This window comes from Lepeophtheirus salmonis, chromosome 14 (assembly GCF_016086655.4).
Source record: "Lepeophtheirus salmonis chromosome 14, UVic_Lsal_1.4, whole genome shotgun sequence".
Taxonomy (NCBI): Eukaryota; Metazoa; Arthropoda; class Copepoda; order Siphonostomatoida; family Caligidae; genus Lepeophtheirus; species Lepeophtheirus salmonis.
Window position 1 is genome coordinate 39509458 of NC_052144.2, and position 19022 is coordinate 39528479.

Below are 19022 nucleotides of genomic sequence, written 5' to 3' on the forward strand. Positions count from 1 at the left end.
TTGGAGAGTGCGAGGAAAACTGTAAAGCTTAGTACAGTTGGAGCAATCTGAAATTGCAATGGTCTTTGTCTCTTCATAAACCTTCTTTCTTGTCCAAAGAGAACAAAACAGGCTTCATTAAGTAATCTTTTTTTAATTAAGGATTTCAATTCTCGAAGTTGTTTACTTAGGTCTGTGAATTCATTCTTCCAATGGATATCAAGTCAAGTTATGAGAACCTTAACAAGTGAGTTATAGGTTCTTTCAACGAATTTTAATGTGTATTACTCTAACATGATACAATTACATTTGAATATGTCACTATAATTGTAAAAAAAATAAATGGATAAATGGAGTGACAACATTTTTAATTAGAAGTGCTTTTCATATTAGATCCCATTAGATCTATCTTTATTAATTAAAGACAGAAACACTTTCATGTTCTCTAAGAATTAGGGCAAAAGAAGTGATTCAAGATAATTTATCTTCAGCAAGAGATGCTCGAATTTCAATATCCACGGGAATGATGGTAGATTGAAACTTTATCCGAAGAAGAAAACCAAACCAACCTAATCTTCAAAAGAGTAGACTTGACTCCTTCCTTGGGTAGGGAGTCTTATCACTCTACAAATAACAATGGAATAGATTCAAGAATTGAAACTATGAAGGGATCCGTTCACGGAGAGCTTTGAATTTAAATATTTAAAATATAGGATTATTTATTACAGGGTCATTATAAGATATTGAAATAAACAATAACATAATTTTGTAGTGTGTTAGCTTGTACAGCCTCATAAAGTATAGGATCACTCAAAAAATAAAAAATATAACAAAATCTTTATAGATGCATATTCTTTGAATAGGACTTTAAAAAAATATATATAATAAATTTCTATGATATTCCCTATCATTGTGAATGATGAATAACATATTAAAGTCTCAAGAAAAGAGTTTCATTTTTAATCATTTTTCACAAAAAAAAAAAAATTAATATATATATCTCGAGTTCAAAACAAGATACAGGATCTATGAAACCACTTAATAATAAACAAAATACACTTGGAACATAAACTTTTTTAATTGTACTATTGTTGGTAAAATTCCCTTGACTGAGACTTCAAATCAGGTATTATGACCGGCACTTGACAGGAACTGGGACATAGTTTTATTCCCAGCCACCTAGCTTTTGCTAGGTTGAATAAGATGAGTATCACTAAAGACCATTATTAGTTTTTACAATCGTAGTAATGAATTCACAGCCTAGATAAACAACTTCGAGAATTGAAGTCCTTTAGGTAATTATGTAATGCAGCCTGTTTCGTTCTCTTTTGACAAGAAAGAAGGTTTATGAAGAGACGAAGACCATTGTTCCTTTGCAATTTGAGATTGCTCCAACTCTACTGAGCTTTACAGTTTTTTTTGGCCCTTTCCATCAACTCAACCTCTCATTGGTTTGTCGGGCCACAGCCAACCACCTCTTCTTTTGACACATCCTGGATCATTAGAAAGTGGAAATCGCTACTCTTGACTAGTATTATGCAAATGCTTGTCCGTCAATCCAAGAGTCTTGTCCAATATGAATAATCCATATTGTCTAATGAAATTATAATTGTCATTGATAAAGTAAAGTTAAGTCAATAGCACTTTTTCCATTGGAATCGCTGTTTATCACCAATTCTTTTATCACCAATTGGTGATAGTTATTATATCAGTTTAAAAGAATCTTGCAATTTTTTCCACTGCCATTTTTCCTTGCTATTTTTTCCTGACACCTATAAATATGCCAAGGTATCATTAAGGTTTCAAACCTTAATATGAATAGCTAATTCATCATAATTAAAATCCTGTAACAGAGTTAGTTCTTTTTTGTGTTTCATAACCTTTCCTTCAAAGAAAGGAAGTGAAAATCCCAAAATCAATGGATAAAACTAAACTAAAATAAATATAAATATTTGCAAAATGACACTGGTTGTATAAGTTATCCTAATAAATAAGTAAGCATAAAACTAATAATAACCAAAAAATACACGCAAGATGGCGAAACTATTCTCGTATCGTACGTTCATGTCCCATTGGTGGTCAGTCAATTATTACCAGTTGTGAGAATATTTTTTCAATAATTGTGTAGATTGGTTCACAGCTTAACATGATCTAATTCCAGTTAATTATTCAGAATACTCATAAGGGGAAAGAGTACTAGAAAAGCAGCTGAAAGACAAATGATAGTATAAAAGTTATGTTAATAGGATAAAAAATTTATAACTAAATGCAGTTTTTTATATTTTTAAGAGGCGTTGAGACTCACTTTCAAATTGTATCTACATTCCTCAGAATGAAAAAAATTATTAGTTTCTTACTTCTTAACAGATACTTATAGCTAAAGAGCAGTTTCTTTTCTCACAACTACTTCAAATAAATAAATTATTCATAACAGAGGTCAATTTCGCGTTATGTAAATATTTAATGAAGGTAATACATAAAGCATAGATGAAATCCCAGAAATATTAGGCTGGGGAAAAATAAATTTCGTATTTGTTTTTTAAGCCTTTTAAAAAAAATTAAGTATAGCTTGTTCATTATTGGTCAAACAGATCATACGGTAAAGCGTTGTAAAGGTGTGAGTGTATACTAAAAACGCTTGATGAACAGTATTGCACTTGGCCGATTCAGTCGTAAATTATCGTGTGTCGAGTATGAGAGAAATTCACAATATTTTACATTTTTTACTACCTGAATGTGAAAAACGCGCCATTTCTGAAGTGAATTGAGACTGACAAAGAAAAATGTATCACTAATATCAATGCCAAGCGATGTAGATTTTTGTAAAACCCAACAAAGCGGCCCAGACCATGGCAAAGCTAGGATTGACTGCCAGGAAGGTGTTGCTATGTGTTTGACGCAATTGGCACGGAATAATCTACTATGAGCTGCTCTCCTATGGCCAAACGCTCTATTCTGCCCTCTACTGTGAACAACTCCTCTGTTTGAAGCTGACCATCGAACAGAACCGGCCAACATTAGTGGATAAGAGATGAATCGTTTTTCATCAAGACAACACCAGGCAGCACATATCTTTGATGACGGCCAGAAGCTCATGGAGCTCAGATGGAAGTTCTTATGCATCCCCTCCCATTCCCCCACATTCCGGCCAACACGCTTGGGTAACAAATTGGCATCAATATAGGTATATAAAAATTTGTTGTCCGAGTTTTTTTGCCAATAGGGACAAGGGCTTCTATAATAGGGTTCAACGTGGAGTTGGAGTCTTGTTGGCAACAAGTTATCAAACAGAACAGGGCATACTTGGCTTAAATCAGATGATTATAACACTTCTTATAAATCATTGAAATAAAGCGTAAAATAGGAAATTACTTTCTCCCTAACTTTATTCTTTAATCAATAAACATTATGTTCAAAAGATATTGACTTTTTAAATCGAAAGCCTGTAACCAACTGTTACTATGCCGCTACATCCATGCACCTGAGTCTAAGAATAATGGTTATTTAGTGGGGATGGAACAGTATGCTAAAACACGGCTTGGTGCTAACCACGGTACACCCTTCACGGTACGCTGTTCGGTACGGTATAATAGTAAAATTATTATTAAAAAAATGGAATTGATGTAGTTCTTTAAGTTTTTCGATATTTTATTATTTAATTAAATTTTTTTATCTGTACAAATAAATTATTCAAAAATATACATAACTTCTCCAAAAAACAAAAAAGTTGATATAAAATATATACGGGTTAGATTATACATACTATTATTTATAATTTTTGTTTCCCAAAAGATGAGCTTTTCTACATTTCCAGTAATACACAAGACCACCGATTAGGAGTCACAGTATCACCAGCTGTGGGAAAAATAATGTCTTCGCAAATAAGTTGACATATTTGATGTACTTACACTGGCATAAACGATTCGTGTAGGACACTACTTACAGATGTTCATACTTTTTTCCTCAACTTTTCTCCCATTTTTGCCATCTGTTTAAGGAAATCCAAAGTTGTTCCAAACTTTTTAGTACCAGAGAGAGGTATATCCATATCAAATTCACTATCCATAATTATTTGTTGGTCGATGATGCTTCAATGAAATCTTTTAAAAAAGATACAGATTACTTCGAAGTAACTAAGAACAAGGAACCGAATAATTCGTTAATATTGGTTGCCTTTTTATAAATTTATGGTTATTTATATACGTACAAGTATGTTATGTACAATATATAAACAAAATTAAAGAATGATATTTTTTTTAAATATTTAATGTGTAGTTATATATATATACATACCACACCGAGGTTTAGCACATGACTCAAATTAGCAACAAAAATGTCACCTACAACAATAAATACTTTGTAATGAGTCAATTTTTGCATTAAGTATACTCAAATCCAAATACATAAAACCTTATGCTATACTCTTTCATAAAGCAAATAGAGAGGAAGAACGCGTAATAACATTAAATGCTCACGCACAATACTTGATTGCATTGTTTTTGATTAGGAGCTATGTATGTTTTAACCATTACAGAAGTTAATTAAACTTTTTTTTTTTTGGAGGAGGGAGGGGGAGGGGGTTTGACAGGGGGGTCGGATCAGAAGGAAGGTATACATATGTATATATAGCACAAAGTATTTGAGTTCATTAATTACACAAATTTGTATCACAAATATTTATACATAAACTAATACAGACCCCTCCGTCTAAAATGCAACATCTTTTAAAAGTTATAAAAATGGTTATATTTTAAAAAATACAATCAAGGGACATCTTTTTTACATTCTCAATCAATATAACTGCATTTTGCCTTAATGACTAGTTACAGTCTCCTGGTGTGGAACTTTGCACATCAGATCTTTACAAACTTGGCTCAAGGAGTTATGATGGGACCCTCAGTTAGTCCTTTGTTGTGTATCGGACTCCGAAAAGCTTCCCCTTGAGGTGCCACCAAAGTCCGAAAAGCTTCCCCTTGAGGTGCCACCAAAGTTCAGGAGAGAACAGTCGGGCTGTGGCATTGACAAGAGTCTTTCTTTTCTTTTCTTTTTTGTTTACAATTTCTTAAGAGAATTGTAAACAAACATTCTAGGATAGCAGCTCTACGTTTTACCATGTTTTAAACATCGTTAAATATAATATAAAAAAGAAGGCAATTTAAAAAAGTTTTGTATTTTAGATTTCGGGGCATTTTTGAATCATTTTTTCAATGTTAGTACCTTTTAAAGAGAGAAAGAAAAGCAACAAGGAGTGAAAGGGATTTCCATTGGCAGTTTGGCATAATTGGGCAGCAGTAAATATATCAAAATGTTATGTCTGTCCCATAAATTCAGTCAAGGAAAAATATAATAAATGGAATTATAACGATATTTAGATTGAAATAATTAAGTTTGTACGTGTACAAAAAATGATGTGAAACCATCCCTTAGACGAATTGTATATGTATATAATCCTCTTTTAAAGCTAAAGTCAATGACTCACAGTTTCTGTTATAAAAACTATTTATAAAAGTAGGTAAAAAAAAGTTAAAATAGACTATTAAATCTACACCATAAAAAAAAATTTAAAAAAACCCCCATTAAGTAAATGATTTAAAATATACGACAGAGCAAACGCCAAAAAACCGATGCAACTATTATTTACACCTCTTTTTGAAACTCTTTTAACGCTTAGTGATCAATATGAAAGTTTTGTCATGTCCTATTGAAACAAATAGGTATAATTGTTCGATATCTGCTGCCCAATCCCAAATCAGATTAGTTGGTCTGGGAATTCTTTGTAAATTAGCTCTATACCACGCTACTACACTACTGCAAAAAACGGTTAGGAGGTCATTTTAATCTTCTGTGATCCCAGGGTAAGTCAAGAAAATATATCAATCATAATAACGATTATTATAAGTTGTAAATAATTTGAAATTAAAATTTAAAAAAGTTAAATCCTCATTGTGCTAAGGAGTCAATTTATTCTTTGTTTATTAAATTGTCTTACTCACATTCTAATATAGCTATGAATCAAACCTGATTTTTTTAAAGGCTATAAAGGCCAAACCTGGATCTATTGAAGGTTTTAAAGGTCATTTTTCGTGTTTTACGACTTGTAATAACAATAATAAACGTTATTTTAGAACTAGAACATGTAACGACCTGAATTTTGTTATAAAGGTCTATCTATTATTACTATTATTGCACTTCATAATTGTTAAAATAAAAATTGAAGAAAAAATAGTTTACATTCACATTTAAGAATATACTAGTGTTGGGTTGTCTGGTGTTGCCTGGGACATTAATAAATTAAAATTAATAATGAGCTCTTCTGCTTCATATAGGGATTAGAAAAGAAAAAATATTCAAGTTAAACTATTGTTCGCTCAACTTTCATACTATCGTCAAAAATCCTTTGTTTACTTATCTTTTCATTTTTTTCTTTCCTTAACCTTATAATGTCCTTTAAAAAACTATGCAAGGATACATACCAACATACGACATCTCATCTCTGAACAGAAAAAGCTGAGACGCTTGCAAAGAGCAAATAGGATCTAAATTGTCACAAAACCAATACAAATTCGGTAAAGTATTGCTCATTTCTGATGATTTTTTTTTTCACCTTTGATTTTACTGTGAATAAGCATTACATCCTAACATTCAGACATGTCTCAGCTTCAGTGAGACATTCTTCAGAACAAAACATCCAGCCGGAACCCTAGTATTGGGCGTCTCCCCTCCCATTTTTGTAGAGAAGGAGGAGCGGTTGAATGCAGATGCTTACATTGAACTTCTGGATAAGAAAGATCTACCTCAGGCAGATAAAAAGAACGGGGACAACTTTCTGGATAAGATAGTGCTACCTTAGGCTAGAGAAAAGTTTGTTTTCACTCAAGGCAGAGCTCTGAGTCATCACCCTTCTAAAACCCAGACATTCCTTAGAGACAATTTTCCGGACTTTTGGGATATCACCATGTGGGCACCCTCCTCTACAGATACGAACCCCTATCTCTATCTATTTAGACGCATCTGGAGGACTGGGCGAGTGCTACTCCCCACATGAGTCTCCAGTTTCTAGAGGCTTCCATCAAGAAGGAGTGGACCAAGCTCGATTCTGACTCCAAAGTCAAGGTTTCCAAGGGATTTAGACAGCGTATTGAGGCAATTATTAGAGTTGAGGTCTCATATATTGAATTAAAGTTGTACGGAGCATTATTGTCACATGATTTTGTAAAATAAATGTACTCACACAACCTCTCGTTTAAATTTTACTCTTGAAAAAGTAAAACATAAAATAAAATGTGTACCATTATACAAGATAAACCCTGTATTTAGCTTTGCAAAAAAACAAAAACCCATTCCGTATTGCCAACTTGAATAACCTTACACACGTTTTAAGTCATATTTTGTACAACTTTATCAATGACCATGGATATATAGTTATTTTAAGGGCAAAAATGGCTAATAGGCCAGCATTATGACATGTTTTTAAATCAAATTATATAGGATTTATATATGTACGTGTTTTTGCTTTTTTAAATGATAGAAAATACATTGTTTAAGGATGCATTTATCCATCTGTGGCTAAACACAAAGCGATATCCTTTTTAAACAAAATGTGGCTTTTTTTTCTATTTTTTCTTTCTTTTCCTTTTTTCCTCCGTCCATTATTTATGGTAATACGACAGGCAAGAAGTAGTATGTACCATTTACCATAATATCACAGAAGATAAATTTCTTCATACACATATATATATCTACATTTATCATACCTTACATATTTGATAGAACCCATCCTTTATTGATGTCATATTATTCCCATATTTACAGATTTGTTTATGCTCAATCCACTGTACAACTAGGACACATAAGTGTCCATGATACAATTTAGTCTTATTATCTTATCTTAGTTTATTCAAAAGGGAAATAACGGATTTTTTTACAGATTTACAGTAGAGTGGTTTTATTTTCAACTTTTTTAGAATTTGGATTAAGGTAAGAGGTATGAAAATGACCTATGCAAAAATTGCATTGCCCTACGTTGTCATCCTTAGGTACCCCATCTCGATCATATTATGAAAAAAAGGCAAAAACTCGTATCTTAGTCAGTATAGATAGGAAGACGAAAAATTTAGTTATTTTTCATTAAATAATTTTGATGAACACTTTTTTAACTTTTAAAAAGTGTTAAAAAGTTGAAGCAAAAAAAAAAAAAAGAGTAAATAATTAAGAAAATTTGATGATCTACGTATAGAGCAAATCCTTTTTTTTACATTTTCAGAAAGGAATTATCAAAATTTTCTTAAGTTTTCTCTCTATTTACTCAATTCTCAACAATTATTCAAAAGTAGTTCTATACTAGTGAATATAGAGAAAGAAATACATGGAGACGACAATTAGATTTCTATTGGTATTTCGTCTTAAATTTAGTAGTAGATTAAAACCTTCAGTCTGCTGCAATGGACGTCAACTATGACAAAAATACAACAATATAATGAGATACAGAAGTCACAGCATACGATTTTTTTATTGAGATATGAGATGGCCGAGAAGATAAATTGCTTTCACTTACAAACTCCGGTCGGGTAACGACTCGTATGCCAAAATATCGGTCTATACTATTTTATATCTGAATATAGAGTAAAACGGTTTCATTCTAAACTTTTTTCGAATTTCGATTACAGGTATTGTAGAAAATTTAATCATATGGGGTGAAAATGACCTATGCTTAGTCCTACGAGGTCATCTTTAGGTTGCACATCTCGATCAAATTATGAAATAAGACAAGAAAATCTTCACTTAGTAAATACTAAATGACATTTTAGTTATATTAAAAAAATAGTTTTGATAGACATTTTTTCTAATCTATAAGAAGTATTTAATAAGTTTTTTTCTTTTCTAAAATTGTCTTATTGAGCAACAAAAGAGAAAAAAGTTAGGAAAATATGATGCTCCGCGTATAACGCGCATCCTTCTTTTACATTTTTAGAAAGGAAAAATCAAAACTTCATTATGTTATTCTCTCTCTTTGCTTCATAATAAAAATCAAAATAAAAACTTTATAAAATGCTTTTTATAGGTTAGAATAATGCCTATAATAATTAACTAACGGGAAATAATGATTAATCCCTATTATAGGCGAAATAAAGTACTTTTGTCGCCTCTCAAATTTTGAACAAGATGTGCTACATAACATGACATCTTAGAAAAATAAAATTTTGCATTGGTAATTTTCATACCATACGAAAACTTCTTCGCATTACCCGTGTTAACGAAGAAATAGGATAAAATATTGCAAGAACGAAAAGGAGTACCCCAGTGAGGCTTTATCACAAGACTATATTTTTTTAACAACAGTACAACTACATTTCAACATTTTTAATTTAGTAAATATTAAATATATGTGTTAACAAACAAGGAGACAGGGGGGGGGGGTCCAGTACTTTTTAATTTATAAAAACACACTGAATTTTTGATTTCAATAAAATATATTTTTTCCAACAAAAGACCAATATAAATAAAACAAACAATTTTTGGCCTATATTGACCTTGGTTGCTGTTGAAAGCTGTTGCCCATGTCTTCGTACATAAAAGTTCTACCCCAAATCCTTCACATACCTCTTCACAGTCCAATAACTGACATTGAGAGCCTTAACAATGCTGCCTCATCAACTTTCGTGAAGTTCTGGTGATCGCAGTGTCCACGTCCTCCATGATCCAATTTTACAGCGTCTACTTTTGTTAGAATTTTCTTAAGGCTCTGATCTGGAGCTACCATGCTTTTGATCTTATAAATAAGAGTTCAGGAGCAACCTACGACCTTCATGACCTCCACAACACTCACTTGAGCGTTGAACAAGTTAGCCACCCTTTACCTTTTCACCTCCACACTAAAAACTGTGGATCTTCTGGAATGTTTGTTTTTAAATTGTTTATCAAACGAAATAGTCCCTACTTTTAGTAACGCAAACTCGTATTTCAAAATATTTGTCCTAAAATAATCCAAACTGATTTGAAGTCAATTGAAGCTACAATTTTACCTTGCACACTGTATTACATCGTTTTTACATTCCTTTCTTCATACCCATTGTAAGCTTAATTTGTTTTAATCCTTACAACTAGTAGACTGATATCCCACCAAAATCAACCATTCTTACGCATTTATATAACTTAATGGGTCTATATAATGTGTTGAGTAAACGCAAAGATAATCTCGAGCAAAAATCAGGAAAGTAAAAATTCCCAATCTATTTTTATAAATTATAAACAGCTCTATAATTCATAGACATATTTTAGTTCATAATAGGTTGTATAATCAAATCCCTAGGATTGGTTGATATACTTGATAATGTTAATTATAGTTCAAAGCTTTTTTTTTATATATGGAAATGAGTTTTGGCCCCGTATAGTCTCTTCCAAATCAAATATATTCTAACTCTTTCATTGTGACGATATATTGTAGACACTTTAAGTGTGTTTGCAGCGTTTTCAAAGGGTTAATTAAAATAATTAGTTGATAGAAAATGGCGATAATCAATTCGTACAAATAAAATTCAGACTCAATTTTGAGAAAAGTTATTCTAGTTTTCTTTTGTGTTAGATATTATAGCCTGGTGGTACTCTTATCCATAGGGGTTTGCAATATCACTTAACTTTCTATCCCGGTAACAGTAGGAGACTGGTCTGAAAAGTTTATAGCCTAATAGAGATAAAAACCATTTTTTTTCTGATTACTTATTTTTCAATATAACCTCCTTGTGACTCTACACACTTCTACCAGCTATGTTCCCATCTCTGTAACCCAGCCAAATAGTACTCTGCGTTTTTCATTGCAAAATAATTGTTCATGACACTTTTTTGTTTTTGATCAATTACTCCGAGTTGGATTGACTTAGACGTATCAAGTTTTAACACAACAAGAGATTTTATGTCTGCAATAGTTTGAATCCATTATAAGGTTGGTTGCAACAAAAATTGCACAAAAACAAATCTTTAATGACAGCATGAAACTCTATTTTGTCAATTTTCACACAAAAATAATCACATCTCACGACTGTTGCACAACAACAGCGCGTCCAAAATTGCTGAAACGTTAGTACGTAACTGTCAATATTTAGAGGTGACTAGGTTTTATTTACAAATGCTGCCCTCTCCACGTTGAGGTTAGAAACTTTTCAGTCCCCCCTCGCATAAAATACAAACTCTCCTGTCAAATCGTTTTTGATCGTTAATGTTGTCATCAGTGGCCTCCTCCACCGAACACTGTGATGATGTCCATATGGTCTATCTAAGTATTGTGGTAAATCAAAAATCTCTAGCATGGACAGTTGTATGATATTTCAGTCTCAGATAATGACAGGTATATTCTGAAAAAATATATTCCTCAAAGCAGACTTTTAAAAGCTTTAATATTCGGGTGTAGAATAATGAAATATTATTTCTATTTAATTGGTTTTAAGTAATAGACTTAAGGATTAATAGGGATACTAGTCAAACAACATAGGCGAAATTTTTTGATTATTTAAAGACGAATTACTGCGAAAGTATTTGGCCGATAATGTTTTAAAAAAAAAACTGTGAGCAATTTTATATCGTTTATACTGGCATACTATGAAAACCACGTATCCTTACTTGTCCCATATGAATTTTTTGAGCGTTAATTTGTTGAACTCTAATTGGACCTTCCTAACTCTGCATTACTTCCCTATTATCTATGCTAACACGAGTACTTCCCTAGGGTGCTCAATGCTGATCCACCTCAAACATTTAACACATCTATCGTGTGTGTACACTTGTATATAAACAGGATATTTTCGTGAGAACAATTCTTCTCCTGATATCATATATATTAGGGGTAATATGGTACGCTAAACCTACGGTTCGGTACGAACTGCGGTATAACCTTCACAGTAAGCGGTTTGGTGCAGTATAACAGTAAACATTTTTTATGTAGAATGATTATAGTTTTTTTGATATTTTATTCTTTAATGATTTCTTTTCTGCACAAACAAATTATTCCTAAATATACTTAACCTTCCTAGACAATTAAATTTTGGCATAAAATATATACAAGTTATATAATATCATCCATCAAATATATTTTGGAAGAAAAATGAGGTTGTCTACATTTTCCAGTATTAAACAAGACCAATTACCAGTCACAATATCGCCATCGATTTTATAAATAATAATAATTACCAACGCAATTGCTCCGGCTTATTTATGAACGTATGTTATATATACCAAATAAAGAATGGGGAAAAAATAACCTAAATTACCTAATATTAAATTATTTAATATGTGATTATAAATATCACAACAACCCCGATAGTAAAAATGTACCGAACCGTAAGGGATGTACTGAACCAAACTACTGTACAACCCCGTACAGTACCAGCCTAAATATGTATTTATACAATTGGATCTGTACCCTACGGCCTCTTTGGGACTCACTTGGTAAATCGCATCTCCTTTAATGGTAGGATATTTCACAGTGCAGAGGATCCTTGACTTGAAAGAGAATGCTGTGTTAAGGAAGTCATATCCGTGCCTCTGACTGACTTCGTCTCCGGAAGAAATAGATTGAGATTTTCTCAATCTCATCCTTTATATATATTAATATAATATCCAATATCTGATCCTTTGTTTCTTCTTCTCTTTAGATTTTTAATCTTAGCCGAGGGATCGTATGAAGTCTCTCCGGAGGGCTCTGCCTCGATTCATTATGCTAGCCGTTAGAGAAATATCAACTGATGTATGCTACTAAACTCCTGGGTTTCAAATTTTCAACTCTCCAATCTCGTCTAAATGATATTTAGAACTCGGGCTCTTGCATTTCATAGTTTATATTACTGTGGTAATTAAATTTGATCTTTAATTATGAAGCCCGGAATCAGAAGCACTCTTGACAACTCTTAAGAAGATAAACAATTCAGTTTTTTTCCATTATCAAAGTTGTTTCTGTTGCATGGTTTCTTTATTAATATCCCATCATCTTCAGACGTCTTTATGCGGAGCTATTCATGGTCTAATATTATACATGTCACAAAGTGTTTCTTCCATTGTTGAAAAACAATTAAAGAATACACTTTGTATGTCAATCCTTCTATCTACTGATTAATTTTTGTGATGGAGAAACTAAAAAGAATTGTAAAAGTTATTTGGGAACTTTTTCGTTCTATTTTTGTAATAGAAGAACATTGTAATATTGTTGACTCTGCGTTTTTTCTCCTGGTTTTTATAAATAACACAAAAACTAATTATTTTTCCGTCAACTTTGACCAGCCATTTATTCGTTGACACGGCTTTTCATTTTTCTATATTTTTAGAGCCATTTTTGAGGTTCTTGTAATAAAAAAACCCATATATATATGTATAATAATAAATAGGACTTAGTACATAGTGAGTGGAAAAAACTCACGTTAAAAGCAAATTTCTGCTCCTTTCATTTTTCATTCTTTTTTCAAACAGGTTTTTCTTCTCTTTTCCCCCCCTTCTTTTCTTGAAGGAAAAGGAGAAGAGCCCTTTATGCTAAGGCAAGCAAGAGGTTGTTATGTGCGATCTACCTCAATTTTTTTTAAAGCTCAAGGAGGGAAAAAAACCGGCCGCATGCCCAAATCCACACACCCGCACTAAAAAGCAGCAATGGAAGAATATCAAAGGAATTCTTACAAGTATGCAGAGGGGAAACTCTTCTTTTATACCCCCTCCTTTTTGTAAACTCACCAAGGAGAGCTTTTTTTCACAAAAAAAGAATAAAAATAATAAAAAAGAGCGCTCTGAGTATTGATATATACAACATATATTCTTTGGAAATAAATATATCAGTTCAAATATCAAGTTTTGTTCGTGGATAATAATTTCATTTTTTATATTATCTAAAATAATTCTAATTAATTCTTCGTCAAACTTCGAAACGTTTTTTATAGTGCTTTTATCCTACCATTTAGTAGATTTGTGTGTTTTTTTTTCTATGACAATCCTAATGTAGATATTGTTATTTTTTTTCTCCCTTGTCTGTAGTTTAGTTAATTTATGTGGAACTGTACTTTGATGATCCATTTGTAAGTGTGTTTTACTTATTGTTATAATATATATTCTTTATAACACAAATTATTCACGGTTTTCTATTAGATATAATATTTTTTTGTACTCTTCAAAAGAGTAATAATTAATAATTTCTTTATAAGAAGGATATATTATTTTAATTTCATATGATTCAAACTATATTTTATATATTTATTGATTCCCTATTTTTAAAAAGGTTTTTTTTTTTAAATAAAAAGGTATGTATTTGGGCATGATAATCCACCTTTTCATGAGTTTTTTAATATGTTTGAGTATATACAAATATTCTCTGGACATATGCAAATAATAAAGAAATAGTTTAATTGGCTCTATTTGCATATATAAATATTTACATTATTGTGTGATATGTGCATATATGAACCTATGAATTCATCTTAATCATATGCCCACCCTTGCAAAAAGAGCCCTAACATTTTTTCTTTGTGCTATACAAAATGAACCTATTTATGATAAACTCATTATGATTAAATTCAATTTTCTCCTCCCTTGTATCCGCTAAACAGGCAAACAATCAATAGATATGATACATATGTTTATAAATGAGAAATAATTGGTAAACGAGGTAAAAAAAAATAATGCTGACTCAAAGTTGTACGTCTTTAATCTCCTTCTTATAATAGTAACTTTATTATAAAGTATATTTTAATTTAACTTTTTTTTTTCATTTCCTTAATGGCGTAGCTATCTCACTTGTGTTGCGTCCGTCCTCATTTATTCGGTGCAGTCCAGTCATAGGGCAGGTCCTTAACTTTACTTTTTATAAAATGCCGATGGTTTATTAAGGCAAATAGGATTGCAGATGGTTCATTGAAATCCAAAAACTTAATAATTCAATAATGAATGGAAGTTGAGTTATTGAAATTAATTCATATTTCGTTATATTAAATAATAAACAAATTAGTTACAAAACTAAACAAACGGGAGCTCTCTAGTTTGCATATAAGTCGATTTAAATATGATAGACGAAATTCCATGGACGCACTTCAAACAGTTGGGTGTCTCCAGGACCACCGTCTATGCCATCAGCAAGTCTGAAAAATTGAAAAGAAAGAAAGGCTTTGTTTAAAAGCCCAAACTGGATCTGGCGGAGTTAAAGAAAACAGCACAGGCCAATCCCCTCAGGTCCAAGAGGGACCATACAAGAAATCTCGGGCTTCACACCAGAGTTTCCAGAGACATATCAAAAAGCTGTTGAAAAGAGCTTTATGAGGGTGAAAAGCCCACTTTTGACACCAGCAATAAAATAATCCAATCTCCTCCGTTGCAAATACTCTCTTCGAATGAGTCTTTTGAGTTTTTCTAAACTCTTTTTGACACTTTTGGCCTCCCTACAGCCTCCACTACACCTTATGGGTGCATGCCCAGTAAAAGGCCTGCAGTACCCGTCATCAAAACACCGAGGCTCTCAAAACTACTGTCAGCCACAACTGGGATACCATGGCAGAGAACTAGTTTCGTACCAGGCCTTCCCACCGTCTCCATTATTGCCCCTAAGGGCGGCTTTATTTATGATTAAGAGAGCTCAGATACACATCTATTTATAGTATTAATTTTGATGAAATTCAATTGTTAATTAATAAATATTTTAATGGACCACTCGGTATAGGAGATATGTTTTATGATCATAGCACATTTCTCGCAATAATATTCCTAATTTTATTATAATACGAACATATATTATTTTTACTTAGTTCTGTAATTTCTTTTATAATATGACGTCATATTTAAAAAAAGGAAAAACACCCTCAATGACGTAACTTGGGATCAATTTTACCTTCTTTAAGGACTGACAAGGGGAAATGGACTGAACTGCGGTCATCCATCCTTATTATGGACCAACACTACACTATTTGTATATATATATTTTTGTTTTTTCAAAAAAACACCCAAGTTTTCTTCCTTTTCTTTATAATATATTATATTCCTAGAGGCATACTTCCAGATATGTCTTAAATACAGAGTTAAAATAATACTTACTTAGATTCAAACAAACTTCAAAAGATTAGTTTTGTCTTCATTTTTCCATTAATTTATAAAGTTATAATGCTGGTTTCTTTTCCTATTCGTTTATTTAAATACAAGGTGGATCTTAAATACTGTAAAATGAATAATTCCATTTAAATTGTTTGTTTCTATAATAAGTTGCTGAAAATGTTGCATAAGTACCAATGAATATCATGACAATAGATGACAAAAAAAATAGTTCAAAATGGTCGCCTTCTGCAGCAATTACAGCATTCAGTCTATTAGGCAAGCCATCATAGTAGACGCGGGCCACTTCCTTAATTAAGGAGGCTTTCAGTATATCCAAGATGTCTTACAAAAATGAACCAGATTTTAAAATCCAGTGCATTCAAATTCAGACTGTATAAAGGCTGAAAGTTGTTGTTCCAAAAGCTAAGGAATTGAGTCTCATACCACTTTTGTATCATACTAGAGGTATAAGAGTGAGTAATATCATCATCTTGTCAAAAAGTCTATGTCTTTTACCTGATGTGGGAATTGGGACATGGCTGGAGACTTTTCTCCAGGATGGTAACCACGAGCTCAATGCTGTTGTTAGTTTTGATCTTTGAGGAGGGCATAAAGATAAGGTGAACCTTACCGGAACAGCTGATGGCCACCTATACCATCACTGAATCTGCTTCCAATATCTCCTAAAGGGTGAATCTCTCTTCTTTCATAAATGAAGAGTTAACCAAAAAAACAAAACTTTCTGGACAATTGATCCACAATTTTTTTACAATGGTATTTCTAAATTTATATTATATGAGTTATATAAGTTTAATTTAAGTTAATTTTTTTGATATTTAATACAGTACAGTAGACCGATTTGATTTTTTTTTATTACGGGTATTGAGGAATAATTGTCATACGGTATGAAAATTACCTGTGCAAAATTTCAATCTTAAACAATGTCATCTTTAGGTTTTTCAAATCTTGATGAAATTTGGAAAGGAGATAAAAGTTCTTTATTTTGCCAATAAGGATTAAAATACAGCATTAATCCATATTCTACATTAATTAATTATTACTATAACCTATAAAAAATATTATTTTTTTACTAAAAAATAGCAAAAAAAAAAAAAAAAAGTATTTAAAAAAAAAAAAGTAAAAAAATAGGACGTGAGGATCATCAAATTTTCCAAACTTTTTTCTCTTTTTTTGCTCAATGATATAATTTAGAGAAAACACTTTATGAATAATTTTTATATGTTAGAAAATATGTATCAAGACTATTTTTGAAAAAAATACTAAAAATATCTTTTAGTATCATATTAACTATGTAAAGACTTTTGCCTTTTCTCATAATCAGGTCGAGATGTGTGACCTAAAGATGACCATGTAAGGACAATGAAATTTTGCATGTGTCATTTTCTTACCCCAAGAAAAATTACTGTTCTCTCCTTAATTGAAATTTGGTAAATGTTGAAAAAAAACTGGTCTAATGTACAGAAATACCATAGACTGCATGTAAATTGGTTTGCTAGTATTTTGTAATTAGAAGTGCTTCTTTGCAAAATATAGATAACATGCCAGAGCAATATACCATTAAGTCTGAATTTGATTAGGTTTTTTTATTTGTAGATTTCCCCTTCCTAAATTTCATGTCCCTTTTTGTAATAAAATATACCATGTACATACATGCAAAGCAATAAAAGTTCGTAGAACAGTGTACTATATCCACGGAATCAATTACTCAGATGGTTTGGAGTGTTGCTCTACAAGGTGTTTCTTAAATATTGTAAAATAAAAAAACTTATATAATTTTTTATTCTTATAATTAGCAAACTACAATTTCCCATGAATTCTACTCAATATCTTATTAATAATTGTTAAAAAATAAAGTCAAAGTGGTCCCCCTTTGCAAAAACTACAGCCTTGAGTATGTTAGGTAAGGAATCACTGTAGGCATTGGTAACCTCCATGGGAATGCTACAACATTCCCTAATTAGGGAAGCTTTCAGTACATCCACATTAGGATGGGGCTTCTTGCTGACCCTGGTCTAAAAAATGCACCAGGTTCTAAATTTCATCAGATTCAAATTCGGACTGGATAAAGGCTAAAAGTTCTTAGTCCAAAAGCTAAGGGAATGAGTGTCATACCACTTTTGGGTCATATTAGATGTGTAAGAGAAAGTACTTCACTGTTGAGAGGGAATAAATCTCTTACATGAAGTGAGAATTTGCACATGGTTGGAGACTTTTCTCAGAGATGGTCCCCACGTGCTCAAGGCTGTTAGTTTTGATCCCGGAGGGCACAAAAATAAGGTGCACCTTACCAGGAATGGCTGATGGGCAGCTATAACATCATTCACTCTGGTTTTTGTATCTAAAAGATCCTACAGGGTGAATCAGACCTTTTATTGACCAAAATCCGATCATTTTGTGAGATTGAATAAAACCTCAAGAGAAAATAATTTAAGATCACTATAGTAATGTTAGGAGGGACTTAAATAAACGGGCAAATCCTTTGCATCTTTTACTATCTTTTCTCTCGTATTTGAAAAATGATCAATAAATGTTTTCGGCAAACTTTGTTGACAATTAATAAATAATTTATCATGATTTTTTTTTGCAATGAGACATCGATTCATCTATGAGTTATATAAGTTTGATTTGAAATTAATTTTTTTACAGTATTTATGAATTCATTCCGGGATGTGTTGGTAAATTATTAATACTATGAAGTTAGGAAATTTATTTTATATTTTTATTAAAAGAAGAAGCTTGTCTTAGCCATATATTATTTTGAAAGATACCATATTTAAATATTCATTTGCTGGGTGTCCGGTACTTTGTCTTAAAATATTTTGCCTCAGGGCATTTTGATTTAAAATACTTTTCCTTAGAACATTTTGTGCTAAGTCAATTTTGCTTCAAGGATATTTCGCCTGAATATATAAACAAATGAGATTTACATATATGTCGTTTTTGTTTACTTTTAGTTGAAATTGGTGTTCCCTTTTAAA

At 31.7% G+C, this 19022-nt stretch overlaps 1 protein-coding gene and 1 long non-coding RNA gene across 2 annotated transcripts in view; one reads left to right on the top strand and one right to left on the bottom strand.

Moving 5' to 3' along the window:
• Positions 1-3603: 3603 nt before the first annotated feature.
• LOC139907250 (uncharacterized) lies at positions 3604-4226 on the bottom strand. The gene is made up of 2 exons (XR_011783699.1): positions 3888-4226; positions 3604-3834 (listed from the first exon to the last, which is right to left on the bottom strand). It is a non-coding gene; the product is annotated as an uncharacterized lncRNA (long non-coding RNA).
• Positions 4227-13731: 9505 nt separating this feature from the next.
• LOC121128868 (sodium channel protein 1 brain) overlaps positions 13732-19022 on the top strand; it is a 244362-nt gene continuing 239071 nt past the window's right edge. The window contains exon 1 of the mRNA XM_071893258.1: positions 13732-14024. The gene's annotated coding sequence lies outside the window, so the exon portion shown is untranslated. The remainder of the gene's footprint in view (positions 14025-19022) is intronic.